Genomic DNA, 15,779 nt, shown 5'->3' with positions numbered 1-15,779 from the left:
ACTTCCGGTTGCTCAGGAAAGCTAGAATCGACACAGGTAGACCTCATAGTGGTCTGATGGACTGTCATAGAAGACAGGTTCATAAGGCATTCATAACCCACATACGCTTCAGGTTGAATTTAGAGGTGCAGGCAATGTATTCCTATGGGGAGAGAAGTCAATGCAAACTGTTTGATGTAAACACCTTCTTTTAACTGGTAAGGGTTAATGCCACACGGTCAAGGTTAGGCTTGCACGGATCGGGAGGACCTCAGGTACGTTCCTGAGGTCGATTTGTGCTTCTCACCTTAACGGTTCTCTCACTGTCACCCAAAAGCAAATGACACAGAAATCTCGCAGAGCTCCGCAGCACACTTTAAAAAGATTCGTAAGAACACCCTGCAACTGGATCTGTAACCGTTGAAAAAAAAAACACCTATCCGTGAACATCACCAATCTGTCGTTGTACGATTTCTCTTAAATGACGATAGATAAATGGCTGGTTCTTTTTTTATTGACACCGGAGGCTCCTTGACTTTGACGTGAAGTGGAAAAATAATTTCTCTATTTTCATTTTGGACCTTTAATCCCAGATAAATGGCCATAACTCAAATGCCGTTGAGGCCTAGACGCCATCTTGTTCGGGGCCAACTGCCCATTATGCCAAACATACGCTCACCGAGTTTCGGCTTCGAAATATTTTCCGTTTTCGAGATAAGGCCCCGTCGTGAATCGTTATGTTTTGTCCAATAGCAATATGATTGCTTATGCCCTCTTGTGGGAATTTCCGGGACAGCGGAAAAATGACCAACATCTTATTATTTTTGTAAAACGGAAACCGAATGTCCGACAAAGTTCATTTGATGACTTCCTGGTAGGTCCGGCCCTGCCGCTCGGCCCGACGCCGTCCGCGAATTTTACAAACGATTTCGGACGTCTAGTAAGGGACCGTACATTTTCAATATGGACTTTCTCACTAACCATACAGCAACTGCCGAAATCTTCCCTTAAGGTATGTAAACAATGACAAGAAACTGTCATGTAACAATGACAAGAAACTCTCATGTAACACTGATGTCACAATGTCAGATGAAAAAGAAAGACATTACTTACTTTCAGAGAGCAGCGTATCATTTTTTTGTGGCACTCTAACCAACTGAGCTAACCGGCCATGGCTACAGAGCACAATTGTTGAGATGCACATGTGACTCATAATTTGAGCCTCTGCAAGTGCTGGAGCGCAAACTAACAAGTCCACCAACAGCATAGCCTGACAAGACTGGACCCTCTTGGTTGCTTCTTTCGGAAATTCCAAACGGCTGGGGAATTAGCTCAAATGCTTTGCACGCGTGAGGTAGTGGGATCGATGCCCACATTCTCCAAAAGCACATTGTTTTATGGATCCAAGAAAACTCCAGTTCACACTTCATGCAGCCTTGTCTTACGACAACCTACTGTCATGTAACAATGACAAGAAACTCTCATGTAACACTGATGTCACAATGTCAGATGAAAAAGAAAGACATTACTTACTTTCAGAGAGCAGCGTATCACACACTCTAACCAACTGAGCTAACCGGCCGCTGGCTACAGAGCACAATTGTTGAGATGCACCGAGCCTCTGCAAGTGCTGGAGCGCAAACTAACAAGTCCACCAACAGCATAGCCTGACAAGACTGGACACTCTTGGTTGCTCCTTGTGGCAATTCCAAACAGCTGGGGAATTTGATCAATTGGTATTGTGTTTGCTTAGCATGCTATAGGTAGTGGGATCGATGCCCGCATTCCCCAAAAACACATTTTTTGTGGATCCAAGAAAGCTGCAGTTCACACTTCATGCAGCCTTGTCTTACGACAACCTACTGTCATGTAGCAATGACAAGCAACTTTAATGTAACACTGATGTCAAAATGTCAGATGAAAAAGCAAGACATTACTTACTTTCAGAGGAGCAGCGTAGCAGACACCATTGAGGCCCACAAACAAAGCTGTGGAAAGTTTCCTTGAAGCCAGAGCATAAAGAAAGAACAAATACAGATGCCGAAACCCGGGATCGAACCAGGGACCTTTAGATCTTCAGTCTAACGCTCTCCCAACTGAGCTATTCCGGCAATTCACTCAACATAATTCTGTGGCACCCTTGACAATTCACATGCATGTGACTCATAATTTGACACTCAACATGTACATAATAGCCAGTATGGGGATCGAACCCATGACCTTGGCGTTATTAGCACCACACTCTAACCAACTGAGCTAACCGGCCATTTGCTACTTTGCTCAATTGTTGAAATGCACCGAGCCTCTGCAAGTGCTGGCACGTCAACAAACAAGTCCACCAACAGCATAGCCTGACAAGACTGGACCCTCTTGGTTGCTTCTTTTGGAAATTCCAAACGGCTGGGGAATTAGCTCAAATGCTTTGCACGCGTGAGGTAGTGGGATCGATGCCCACATTCTCCAAAAGCACATTGTTTTATGGATCCAAGAAAACTCCAGTTCACACTTCATGCAGCCTTGTCTTACGACAACCTACTGTCATGTAAACAATGACAAGAAACTGACAAGAAACTGTCATGTAACAATGACAAGAAACTCATGTACGACACTGATGTCACAATGTCAGATGTAACACTGATGTCACAATGTCAGATGAAAAAGAAAGACATTACTTACTTTCAGAGAGCAGCGTATCACACACTCTAACCAACTGAGCTAACCGGCCGCTGGCTACAGAGCACAATTGTTGAGATGCACCGAGCCTCTGCAAGTGCTGGAGCGCAAACTAACAAGTCCACCAACAGCATAGCCTGACAAGACTGGACACTCTTGGTTGCTCCTTGTGGCAATTCCAAACAGCTGGGGAATTTTCTATAAAGGCACGGACGGAATTTGAACCCATGGTCTTCGGTTTACGAGACCGACGCCTTACCACTTGGCCACCATGCCACTCTATAATGCAATATATATATATATATATATCAACATTCTGGAAAGTAGTAGTTGTGCAAATGTGAATTTGGCACACAAACTCAGTGGAGAAAGGACCTCATACATATATAGCATGCACTCCCCTCTGAGCTTCCATCCCATTTAATTTGCAGATAAAACGCAATATCAATACAATACACTGTACTTTATATATACACAACTCCATTGAAACTACAATGAAATGATAGCAGCAATTCTTAAAACAGGTACGGACAGGGATCGAAAACATGAACTTCAGTTTTTGAAAATGATGCCATAAAAGTTGGCAACCATGCCACTTCTGTTCTATAAATGTACTAACAGGGATTGAACGCATGTTCTTCAGATTAAAAGACCAAATTATTTAGCACATCTCTGTTTCCTGCTTAGAATTTCAACATTCTGGAAAGTAGAAGTTGGGTCTTTGCAAAAAAACATGGAGAAGCTGGGGATTGAACCCAGGAGCTCATACATGCAAAGCATGCGCTCTACCACTGAGCTACACCCCTTTCTGGGAAAGAAAAAAATTGTTTCTAATTTTCTTAAATTTCTCCTTTATTATAGCAGGTAAGCCAGTTAAGAACAAGTTCTCATACACAACTGCGACCTGGCCAAGGTAAAGCAAAGCAGTGCAATTCATTTGCAGTCTGGACGCGGAGGGTGAACATCTCCTGCTCTGACTGCAGCTGGAAGGGACTGCTGCGAGAGGACTAGGCCGCCTGTGATTGCCTTGATAAGGCGGAGCTTTACCTAGCATAGACTTACAGATGACCTGGAACCAGTGGTTCTGGCGACGAGTTAAACATGGAACAAACTAGCGCACAGTCAATAACAAAATAGAAGGGATTTTTTTTTTAAAGGCAATAAATATGCCATAGTACCGAAGTAATCACAATTTAGCAAATGAACACTGGAGTGATAGATGAGCAGATGATGATGTGCAAGTAGAAATACTGGTGTGCAAAAGTGCAGAAAGTAAATAAAAACAATATGGCGATGAGGTAGGTAGATTGGGTGGGCTATTTAGAGATGGGCATCTCCTGCTCTGACTGCAGCTGGAAGGGACTGCTGCGCAAGGACTAGGCCGACTGTGAGTGCTTTGATAAGGCGGAGCTTTACCTAGCATAGACTTACAGATGAAGTTACACATGGAACAAACAAGCGCACAGTCAATAACAAAATAGCCAGTGGTTCTGGCTACGAATATGTAGCGAGGGCCAGCCGACTAGAGCATACAGGTCGCAGTGGCCATATCAAGATAATTGACCTTTTCTTTACACTGTTGTGATGAAAGTACATTTCCATAATATCAGCTATCTACCATAAACGTCGAACAGGGATTGAACCCATGTGCTTCAGTTAACAAAAACAGATGGCTTTGCGCATCTATTTCATTCTTAGAATGTCAACATTGTGGAAAGTGGGAGTTGTGCAAAAGCTAATTTAACAAGTGAATACTCTCAAAAGACAAGTTGGGGAATACTGTAGGTAAGGGAATTACCCCCCTGTATTGGACAAAAATGAATGGGAAGTCATTGGCATCGGACAAACCATATACACATTGTCCAATACCACCCAATTCGGCGTTGATTCATGCAAAGTGTATTGCAAATGCCATATGGCAATTGCCAGTTGTCAACTTTAAAAAAATCCAACAGGTGGCGAATCCGCTCCACCTTGGTTTTTCATATTGGAAATGTAACCCAAGTCAACGTCCAAAAGCAAAATTTTGAAAAAATGATTTTTTTGTCAAAAACTTATCACCCCTTAAAAAAGTGCTTTCTGGACCGTTTTTCGAAATTCTTTCGATTTTTTTGTCAATTACACATGTGTAAGAACTGTATGAATATACTTTTGTCCAATTTTATTATCATATATATATATATTTTTTTTACATGCGCATAAGTAATATGTTTTGTCCATTTTCAATATGATTTCATAGAAAGTCAAAAGTCAAAAGTAAAAAATGTCAAAATTTTGTAAAAAACTTCACACACCCTTAAAAAAGTGCTTTCTGGACCGTTTTTCGAAATTCTTTCAAATTTTGTGTCAATTACACACGTATAAGAACTGTATCAACATACTGTAGTTGTATTTTATTGTCATATATATATATATTTTTTTTTTAAACTTGTGCATAAGGAATATGATTTGTCCATTTATAATATGATTTCATTGGAAGTCAAAAGTCAAAGTCAAAAGTCACTTTTTTGGGGGCCAAATGCCATAAGAAATTTGACATGCTCGAAAATCCTGCAGAAATGCAAAATTGACTGGCCTGATGAACTCGGGATGGCCGGGCAGTGATAGTTGTTCCTTTCCATCACTCGTTGTGTTGATTTCATCATGTCCATTTGGTGATGTTTTTTTCACTATAGAATCATATTGCAAATGCACGTGCATTTGCAATATGTTTCAATGGGCATTTACCATATGAAATTTGACATGCTCAAAAATGCAAAATTGACTGGCCTGATGAACACAGGATGGCCGAGCAGTGATAGTTTACCTTTCCATCACTCGTTGTGTTGATTTCATCATGTCCATTTGTTTATGTTTTCTTACTTTTGCAAAGTCACTGTGCATTTGCAATATGGTTCAATGGGCATGTACCATCACGATTTTGTCATGCTATAAAAATCCTCCGCAGGAATGCAAAATTGACTGGCCTGATGAACACAGGATGGCCTGGCAGTGATAGTTGTTCCTTTCCATCACTCGTTGTGTTGATTTCATCATGCCCAATTTGTAAGTGCTCTGGATAAGAGCGTTTGACTTAAATGTAAATGTAATGTGATGTTTTTTCACTATAGAATCATATTGCAAATGCACGTGCATTGTTGTGCAACTGGTATTTCTGACCCAAAATAAAAATATGGTTGTAAATGCATTTACCGGTCATTATGATATTAATGCCCGCTATGGGAACACAGGATGGCCGGGCAGTGATAGTTGTTCCTTTCCATCACTCGTTGTGTTGATTTCATCATGTCCATTTGGTGATGTTTTTCACTGTTGAATCATATTGCAAGTGCACTTGCATTTGCAATTTCAATGGGCATTTACCATTTGAAATTTGACATGCTCAAAAAATGCAGGCAAAATTGACTGGCCTGATGAACACAGGATGGCCTGGCAGTGATAGTTGCTCCTTTCCAACGCTCGTTGTGTTGACTTCATCATGTCCATTTGGTGATGTTTTTCACTGTTGAATCATATTGCAAGTGCACGTGCATTTGCAATATGGTTCAATTGGCATTTACCATATGAAATTTGACATGCTCAAAAATGCAAAATTGACTGGCCTGATGAACACAGGATGGCCGAGCAGTGAAGTTGTACCTTTCCATCACTCGTTGTGTTGATTTCATCATGTCCATTTGTTTGTTTTCTCACTTTTGCAAAGTCACTGTGCATTTGCAATATGGTTCAATGGGCCAGGTACCATCACGAATTTGTCATGCTATAAAAATCCTGCAGGAATGTGAAATTGACTGGGATGGCTGGGCAGTGATTCTGGTTCATCTCAATGGCTCGTTAGGGTTGATTTCAGAATGTCACTTTTGGTGATGGTACCTCACTGTTTAAACATATTGCAAATGGACAAGAGTCACCAGCAAGTCATCGTCCATCAGTCAATTAGATATCATTCTGACACCAAACTGATACAAACTGACACCAAACCCACTTCTTCCAACTCGTTTAGTAGCCAACTATCACATACTTCAGAGCTGGCCCAAAATTCACAACGCCTTTGGTTCAAACCATAAAAAAACATAAAACACGTAGTTACGTTCTAGCTGCGGGTCCATTTCTTATGTTACGTGTAGACCTTGCTGAGGCGACCCCGAATCCCAAGTTTTGGCTCGATCGGTCATTTGGTGTCCGAGCAAAACCCTAATTGGTGCTGAAAATCCACTTTTTCCATGACTTGCTACGGGGTCCTTGAATGAGCTATCGGACAGAAACGTTGGGGTCTGTCTATATGGGCCGAGACGGTCGCAATGCACCTAGTCTTGCGTTCTGCCATTTCTAAATGTCGCCATTTTCGTGATGCAAAAATGAATTGAAGTCATTGCAAATGTACGAAGCTGTTTCTCGTCCGAGAACCGTCTAGAGCCACGTAACTCACCACGCACTATCGACCGGAGGTCTAGAACAGGATTCTAAAGTTTCGAACTCTAGGTCCGACGGTTCTTTAAAAGTTCCAACAAGGTTAACTAATGCAGGCAGTGTATGTCTCTACGCACCCCAATGGGTCCCTACTTCCAAGCTGTGTGTGTGTGTGATTTAGTTTTCCTTTGAAATTTTACAGGACAAATGACTGATTTACAGTTCATGGGGGTTGCCTAATCACATATATGAAGTTTTGGAAAGATCTGACTTTTTAACCCCTCGAAACAGCCCAAGAGACACCAATTATGGCACTTCCGGTTGGCACAGGAAGCTATAAGTCAACACATATCCTCATTGGGGTATGCTTTTACAGAATCCTGAGTTTTAAGTCCTTACGTTAAGAATGACTGACTGATTTACACAGGGTTGAATGCACTATGTCTATCAAACTGCAGGCAGGGTATGGATAAACACTTTTAGGGTGATTTTAACCACTTCCGGTTGGTCCAGGAAGCTTAGAATCAACACAGGTAGACCTCATAGTGGCCTGATGGACTGTCATCGAAGACAGGTTCATACGGCATTCATAACCCACATAGGCTTCAGGTTGAATTTAGGGGTGCAGGCAATGTATTCCTATGGGGAGAGAAGTCAATGCAAACTCTTTGAAGTAAACACCTTCTTTTAACTATTAAGGGTTAATGCCACACGGTCAAGGTTAGGCTTGCACGGATCGGGAGGACCTTAGGAACGTACCTGAGGTCGAATTGTGCTTCTCACCCTAACGGTTCTCTCACTGTCACCCAAAAGCAAATGACGAAATGTGGGGCAGGCTTCATTTTGGGCCTACTTTTCTAAGATTGCGCTTAGACCACCCTACGGTCAACTGGATCTGTTGAACTCGGCACGGCCTAGAGAATATGTTTATGCCATTGCCTCCTCCTGTGTCTTTGAGCACACTTTTTCACTCCATCCTGTGTGTGTGTGCGTGTGAGAGCTTTTCTTTGACATCTGTTGGGAGAAATGACTGATTTACAGTTCATAAATCACACATATGAAGTTTTGAAAAGATTGACTTTTTTGCCACTGTGACACCATTAAAGGCACTTCCTTGACAGGAAGCTTTAAACGTCTTGAAGTGGAAAAATAATTTCTCTGATTTTCATTTTGGAATTGACTTTAATCCCAGATAAATGGCCATAACTCAAATGCCGTTGAGGCCTAGACGCCATCTTGTTCGGGGCCAACTGCCCATTATGCCAAACATACGCTCACCGAGTTTCGGCTTTAAAATATTTTCCGTTTTCGAGATAAGGCCCCGTCGTGAATCGTTATGTTTTGTCCAATAGCAATATGATTGCTTATGCCCTCTTGTGGGAATTTCCGGGACAGCGGAAAAATGACCAACATCTTATTATTTTTGTAAAACGGAAACCAATGTCCGACAAAGTTCATTTGATGACTTCCTGGTAGGTCTGGTTGAAAAAAAAAACACCTGCCGCTGAACATCACCAATCTGTCCGTTGAATTTTTAAAACGATTTTGGACGTCTAGTAAATGGACCGTTCATTTTCAATATGGACTTTCTCACTAACCATACAGCAACTGGAAATCTTCCCTTAAGGTATGTAAACAATGACAAGAAACTGTCATGTAACAATGACAAGAAACTCTCATGTAACACTGATGTCACAATGTCAGATGAAAAAGAAAGACATTACTTACTTTCAGAGAGCAGCGTATCACACACTCTAACCAACTGAGCTAACCGGCCGCTGGCTACAGAGCACAATTGTTGAGATGCACCGAGCCTCTGCAAGTGCTGGAGCGCAAACTAACAAGTCCACCAACAGCATAGCCTGACAAGACTGGACCCTCTTGGTTGCTTCTTTCGGAAATTCCAAACGGCTGGGGAATTAGCTCAAATGCTTTGCACGCGTGAGGTAGTGGGATCGATGCCCACATTCTCCAAAACCGTACATTTTCACATTGTTTTATGGATCCAAGAAAACTCCAGTTCACTTCATGCAGCCTTGTCTTACGACAACCTACTGTCATGTAACAATGACAAGAAACTCTCATGTAACACTGATGTCACAATGTCAGATGAAAAAGAAAGACATTACTTACTTTCAGAGAGCAGCGTATCACACACTCTAACCAACTGAGCTAACCGGCCGCTGGCTACAGAGCACAATTGTTGAGATGCACCGAGCCTCTGCAAGTGCTGGAGCGCAAACTAACAAGTCCACCAACAGCATAGCCTGACAAGACTGGACACTCTTGGTTGCTCCTTGTGGCAATTCCAAACAGCTGGGGAATTTGATCAATTGGTATTGTGTTTGCTTAGCATGCTATAGGTAGTGGGATCGATGCCCGCATTCCCCAAAAACACATTTTTTTGTGGATCCAAGAAAGCTGCAGTTCACACTTCATGCAGCCTTGTCTTACGACAACCTACTGTCATGTAGCAATGACAAGCAACTTTAATGTAACACTGATGTCAAAATGTCAGATGAAAAAGCAAGACATTACTTACTTTCAGAGGAGCAGCGTAGCAGACACCATTGAGGCCCACAAACAAAGCTGTGGAAAGTTTCCTTGAAGCCAGAGCATAAAGAAAGAACAAATACAGATGCCGAAACCCGGGATCGAACCAGGGACCTTTAGATCTTCAGTCTAACGCTCTCCCAACTGAGCTATTCCGGCAATTCACTCAACATAATTCTGTGGCACCCTTGACAATTCACATGCATGTGACTCATAATTTTGACACTCAAAATGTACATAATAGCCAGTATGGGGATCGAACCCATGACCTTGGCGTTATTAGCACCACACTCTAACCAACTGAGCTAACCGGCCATTTGCTTGCTACTTTGCTCAATTGTTGAAATGCACCGAGCCTCTGCAAGTGCTGGCACGTCAACAAACAAGTCCACCAACAGCATAGCCTGACAAGACTGGACCCTCTTGGTTGCTTCTTGCGGAAATTCCAAACGGCTGGGGAATTAGCTCAAATGCTTTGCACGCGTGAGGTAGTGGGATCGATGCCCACATTCTCCAAAAGCACATTGTTTTATGGATCCAAGAAAACTCCAGTTCACACTTCATGCAGCCTTGTCTTACGACAACCTACTGTCATGTAACAATGACAAGAAACTCTCATGTAACACTGATGTCACAATGTCAGATGAAAAAGAAAGACATTACTTACTTTCAGAGAGCAGCGTATCACACACTCTAACCAACTGAGCTAACCGGCCGCTGGCTACAGAGCACAATTGTTGAGATGCACCGAGCCTCTGCAAGTGCTGGAGCGCAAACTAACAAGTCCACCAACAGCATAGCCTGACAAGACTGGACACTCTTGGTTGCTCCTTGTGGCAATTCCAAACAGCTGGGGAATTTGATCAATTGGTATTGTGTTTGCTTAGCATGCTATAGGTAGTGGGATCGATGCCCGCATTCCCCAAAAACACATTTTTTTGTGGATCCAAGAAAGCTGCAGTTCACACTTCATGCAGCCTTGTCTTACGACAACCTACTGTCATGTAGCAATGACAAGCAACTTTAATGTAACACTGATGTCAAAATGTCAGATGAAAAAGCAAGACATTACTTACTTTCAGAGGAGCAGCGTAGCAGACACCATTGAGGCCCACAAACAAAGCTGTGGAAAGTTTCCTTGAAGCCAGAGCATAAAGAAAGAACAAATACAGATGCCGAAACCCGGGATCGAACCAGGGACCTTTAGATCTTCAGTCTAACGCTCTCCCAACTGAGCTATTCCGGCAATTCACTCAACATAATTCTGTGGCACCCTTGACAATTCACATGCATGTGACTCATAATTTGACACTCAACATGTACATAATAGCCAGTATGGGGATCGAACCCATGACCTTGGCGTTATTAGCACCACACTCTAACCAACTGAGCTAACCGGCCATTTGCTATTTTGCTCAATTGTTGAAATGCACCGAGCCTCTGCAAGTGCTGGCACGTCAACAAACAAGTCCACCAACAGCATAGCCTGACAAGACTGGACCCTCTTGGTTGCTTCTTGCGGAAATTCCAAACGGCTGGGGAATTAGCTCAAATGCTTTGCACGCGTGAGGTAGTGGGATCGATGCCCACATTCTCCAAAAGCACATTGTTTTATGGATCCAAGAAAACTCCAGTTCACACTTCATGCAGCCTTGTCTTACGACAACCTACTGTCATGTAAACAATGACAAGAAACTGTCATGTAACAATGACAAGAAACTCTCATGTAACACTGATGTCACAATGTCAGATGAAAAAGAAAGACATTACTTACTTTCAGAGAGCAGCGTATCACACACTCTAACCAACTGAGCTACCGGCCGCTGGCTACAGAGCACAATTGTTGAGATGCACCGAGCCTCTGCAAGTGCTGGAGCGCAAACTAACAAGTCCACCAACAGCATAGCCTGACAAGACTGGACACTCTTGGTTGCTCCTTGTGGCAATTCCAAACAGCTGGGGAATTTGATCAATTGGTATTGTGTTTGCTTAGCATGCTATAGGTAGTGGGATCGATGCCCGCATTCCCCAAAAACACATTTTTTGTGGATCCAAGAAAGCTGCAGTTCACACTTCATGCAGCCTTGTCTTACGACAACCTACTGTCATGTAGCAATGACAAGCAACTTTAATGTAACACTGATGTCAAAATGTCAGATGAAAAAGCAAGACATTACTTACTTTCAGAGGAGCAGCGTAGCACACACCATTGAGGCCCACAAACAAAGCTGTGGAAAGTTTCCTTGAAGCCAGAGCATAAAGAAAGAACAAATACCAAAACCCGGGATCGAACCAAGGACCTTTAAATCTTCAGTCTAACGCTCTCCCAACTGAGCTATTCTTCACTCAACATAATTCTGTGGCACCCTTGACAATTCACATGCATCCCAACTGAGCTATTCCTACTTTGCTCAATTGCAATTCACTCAACATAATTCTGTGGCACCCTTGACAATTCACATGCATGTGACTCAGTTCATTTGACACTCAAAATGTACACTTAATGTCAGATGAAAAAGAAAGACATTTTGACACTTGACACTCAACCAACTGATGCACACAATTGATGCCTCTGCAAGTGCTGGAGCGCAAACTAACAAGTCCACCAACAGCATAGCCTGACAAGACTGGACACTCTTGGTTGCTCCTTGTGGCAATTCCAAACAGCTGGGGAATTTTCTATAAAGGCACGGACGGAATTTGAACCCATGGTCTTCGGTTTACGAGACCGACGCCTTACCACTTGGCCACCATGCCACTCTATAATGCAATATATATATATATATATATCAACATTCTGGAAAGTAGTAGTTGTGCAAATGTGAATTTGGCACACAAACTCAGTGGAGAAAGGACCTCATACATATATAGCATGCACTCCCCTCTGAGCTTCCATCCCATTTAATTTGCAGATAAAACGCAATATCAATACACTGTACTTTATATATACACAACTCCATTGAAACTACAATGAAATGATAGCAGCAATTCTTAAAACAGGTACGGACAGGGATCGAAAACATGAACTTCAGTTTTTGAAAATGATGCCATAAAAGTTGGCAACCATGCCACTTCTGTTCTATATGTACTAACAGGGATTGAACGCATGTTCTTCAGATTAAAAGACCAAATTATTTAGCACATCTCTGTTTCCTGCTTAGAATTTCAACATTCTGGAAAGTAGAAGTTGGGTCTTTGCAAAAAAACATGGAGAATCTGGGGATTGAACCCAGGAGCTCATACATGCAAAGCATGCGCTCTACCACTGAGCTACAGCCCCTTTCTGGGAAAGAAAAAATTGTTTCTAATTTTCTTAAATTTCTCCTTTATTATAGCAGGTAAGCCAGTTAAGAACAAGTTCTCATACACAACTGCGACCTGGCCAAGGTAAAGCAAAGCAGTGCAATTCATTTGCAGTCTGGACGCGGAGGGGTGAACATCTCCTGCTCTGACTGCAGCTGGAAGGGACTGCTGCGAGAGGACTAGGCCGCCTGTGATTGCCTTGATAAGGCGGAGCTTTACCTAGTATAGACTTACAGATGACCTGGAACCAGTGGTTCTGGCGACAAGTTACACATGGAACAAACTAGCGCACAGTCAATAACAAAATAGAAGGGATTTTTTTTTAAAGGCAATAAATATGCCATAGTACCGAAGTAATCACAATTTAGCAAATGAACACTGGAGTGATAGATGAGCAGATGATGATGTGCAAGTAGAAATACTGGTGTGCAAAAGTGCAGAAAGTAAATAAAAACAATATGGCGATGAGGTAGGTAGATTGGGTGGGCTATTTAGAGATGGGCATCTCCTGCTCTGACTGCAGCTGGAAGGGACTGCTGCGCAAGGACTAGGCCGACTGTGAGTGCTTTGATAAGGCGGAGCTTTACCTAGCATAGACTTACAGATGACCTGGAGCCAGTGGTTCTGGCGACGAGTTACACATGGAACAAACAAGCGCACAGTCAATAACAAAATAGCCAGTGGTTCTGGCGACGAATATGTAGCGAGGGCCAGCCGACTAGAGCATACAGGTCGCAGTGGCCATATCAAGATAATTGACCTTTTCTTTACACTGTTGTGATGAAAGTACATTTCCATAATATCAGCTATCTACCATAAACGTGTGGGATTGAACCCATGTGCTTCAGTTAACATTTCCATAATATTTGCAGCTATCTACACCTTATGACATAAACAGTAGTGCATCTAAATATTTTAAAGAGAACATTTGAACCCATGTGCTTCAGTTAACAAAAAAACAGATGGCTTTGCGCATCTATTTCATTCTTAGAATGTCAACATTGTGGAAAGTGGGAGTTGTGCAAAAGCTCATTTAACAAGTGAATACTCTCAAAAGACAAGTTGGGGAATACTGTAGGTAAGGGAATTACCCCCCTGTATTGGACAAAAATGAATGGGAAGTCATTGGCATCGGACAAACCATATACACATTGTCCAATACCACCCAATTCGGCGTTGATTCATGCAAAGTGTATTGCAAATGCCATATGGCAATTGCCAGTTGTCACACTTTAAAAATCCAACAGGTGGCGAATCCGCTCCACCTTGGTTTTTCATATTGGAAATGTAACCCAAGTCAACGTCCAAAAGCAAAATTTTGAAAAAATGATTTTTTGTCAAAAACTTATCACCCCTTAAAAAAGTGCTTTCTGGACCGTTTTTCGAAATTCTTTCGATTTTTTTGTCAATTACACATGTGTAAGAACTGTATGAATATACTTTTGTCCAATTTTATTATCATATATATATATATATTTTTTTACATGCGCATAAGTAATATGTTTTGTCCATTTTCAATATGATTTCATAGAAAGTCAAAAGTCAAAAGTAAAAAATGTCAAAATTTTGTAAAAAACTTCACACACCCTTAAAAAAGTGCTTTCTGGACCGTTTTTCGAAATTCTTTCAAATTTTGTGTCAATTACACACGTATAAGAACTGTATCAACATACTGTAGTTGTATTTTATTGTCATATATATATATTTTTTTTTAAACTTGTGCATAAGGAATATGATTTGTCCATTTATAATATGATTTCATTGGAAGTCAAAAGTCAAAGTCAAAAGTCACTTTTTTGGGGGCCAAATGCCATAAGAAATTTGACATGCTCGAAAATCCTGCAGAAATGCAAAATTGACTGGCCTGATGAACTCGGGATGGCCGGGCAGTGATAGTTGTTCCTTTCCATCACTCGTTGTGTTGATTTCATCATGTCCATTTGGTGATGTTTTTTTCACTATAGAATCATATTGCAAATGCACGTGCATTTGCAATATGTTTCAATGGGCATTTACCATATGAAATTTGACATGCTCAAAAATGCAAAATTGACTGGCCTGATGAACACAGGATGGCCGAGCAGTGATAGTTTACCTTTCCATCACTCGTTGTGTTGATTTCATCATGTCCATTTGTTTATGTTTTTTGTCTTACTTTTGCAAAGTCACTGTGCATTTGCAATATGGTTCAATGGGCATGTACCATCACGATTTTGTCATGCTATAAAAATCCTGCAGGAATGCAAAATTGACTGGCCTGATGAACACAGGATGGCCTGGCAGTGATAGTTGTTCCTTTCCATCACTCGTTGTGTTGATTTCATCATGCCCAATTTGTAAGTCGCTCTGGATAAGAGCGTCTGCTAAATGACTTAAATGTAAATGTAATGTGATGTTTTTTCACTATAGAATCATATTGCAAATGCACGTGCATTGTTGTGCAACTGGTAACCCAAAAATAAAAATATGGTTGTAAATGCATTTACCGGTCATTATGATATTAATGCCCGCTATGGGAACACAGGATGGCCGGGCAGTGATAGTTGTTCCTTTCCATCACTCGTTGTGTTGATTTCATCATGTCCATTTGGTGATGTTTTTTCACTGTTGAATCATATTGCAAGTGCACATGCATTTGCAATATGGTTCAATGGGCATTTACCATATGAAATTTGACATGCTCAAAAATCCTGCAGAAATGCAAAATTGACTGGCCTGATGAACACAGGATGGCCTGGCAGTGATAGTTGCTCCTTTCCAACGCTCGTTGTGTTGACTTCATCATGTCCATTTGGTGATGTTTTTTCACTGTTGAATCATATTGCAAGTGCACGTGCATTTGCAATATGGTTCAATGGGCA

At 41.7% G+C, this 15,779-nt stretch overlaps 10 non-coding genes across 10 annotated transcripts; all 10 read right to left on the bottom strand.

Moving 5' to 3' along the window:
* Positions 1-2,017: 2,017 nt before the first annotated feature.
* trnaf-gaa (transfer RNA phenylalanine (anticodon GAA)) lies at positions 2,018-2,090 on the bottom strand. Its single transcript has one exon. It is a non-coding gene; the product is annotated as a tRNA-Phe (tRNA).
* An 81-nt stretch (positions 2,091-2,171) lies between these two features.
* Positions 2,172-2,245, bottom strand: trnai-aau (transfer RNA isoleucine (anticodon AAU)). The gene has a single exon. It is a non-coding gene; the product is annotated as a tRNA-Ile (tRNA).
* A 611-nt stretch (positions 2,246-2,856) lies between these two features.
* Positions 2,857-2,928, bottom strand: trnat-cgu (transfer RNA threonine (anticodon CGU)). Its single transcript has one exon. It is a non-coding gene; the product is annotated as a tRNA-Thr (tRNA).
* A 458-nt stretch (positions 2,929-3,386) lies between these two features.
* On the bottom strand, positions 3,387-3,458 carry trnaa-ugc (transfer RNA alanine (anticodon UGC)). Its single transcript has one exon. It is a non-coding gene; the product is annotated as a tRNA-Ala (tRNA).
* A 6,243-nt stretch (positions 3,459-9,701) lies between these two features.
* Positions 9,702-9,774, bottom strand: trnaf-gaa (transfer RNA phenylalanine (anticodon GAA)). Its single transcript has one exon. It is a non-coding gene; the product is annotated as a tRNA-Phe (tRNA).
* Positions 9,775-9,856: 82 nt separating this feature from the next.
* On the bottom strand, positions 9,857-9,930 carry trnai-aau (transfer RNA isoleucine (anticodon AAU)). Its single transcript has one exon. It is a non-coding gene; the product is annotated as a tRNA-Ile (tRNA).
* An 858-nt stretch (positions 9,931-10,788) lies between these two features.
* trnaf-gaa (transfer RNA phenylalanine (anticodon GAA)) lies at positions 10,789-10,861 on the bottom strand. Its single transcript has one exon. It is a non-coding gene; the product is annotated as a tRNA-Phe (tRNA).
* An 81-nt stretch (positions 10,862-10,942) lies between these two features.
* On the bottom strand, positions 10,943-11,016 carry trnai-aau (transfer RNA isoleucine (anticodon AAU)). Its single transcript has one exon. It is a non-coding gene; the product is annotated as a tRNA-Ile (tRNA).
* Positions 11,017-11,887: 871 nt separating this feature from the next.
* On the bottom strand, positions 11,888-11,959 carry trnaf-gaa (transfer RNA phenylalanine (anticodon GAA)). The gene has a single exon. It is a non-coding gene; the product is annotated as a tRNA-Phe (tRNA).
* Positions 11,960-12,300: 341 nt separating this feature from the next.
* Positions 12,301-12,372, bottom strand: trnat-cgu (transfer RNA threonine (anticodon CGU)). The gene has a single exon. It is a non-coding gene; the product is annotated as a tRNA-Thr (tRNA).
* Positions 12,373-15,779: the final 3,407 nt, after the last annotated feature.

The sequence above is a fragment of the Oncorhynchus nerka genome, unplaced genomic scaffold (genome assembly GCF_034236695.1).
Source record: "Oncorhynchus nerka isolate Pitt River unplaced genomic scaffold, Oner_Uvic_2.0 unplaced_scaffold_1421, whole genome shotgun sequence".
Classification (NCBI taxonomy): domain Eukaryota; kingdom Metazoa; phylum Chordata; class Actinopteri; order Salmoniformes; family Salmonidae; genus Oncorhynchus; species Oncorhynchus nerka.
The sequence above is the reverse complement of the archived record's forward strand: the minus strand, read 5'-3'. Positions and strand labels throughout refer to the sequence as shown.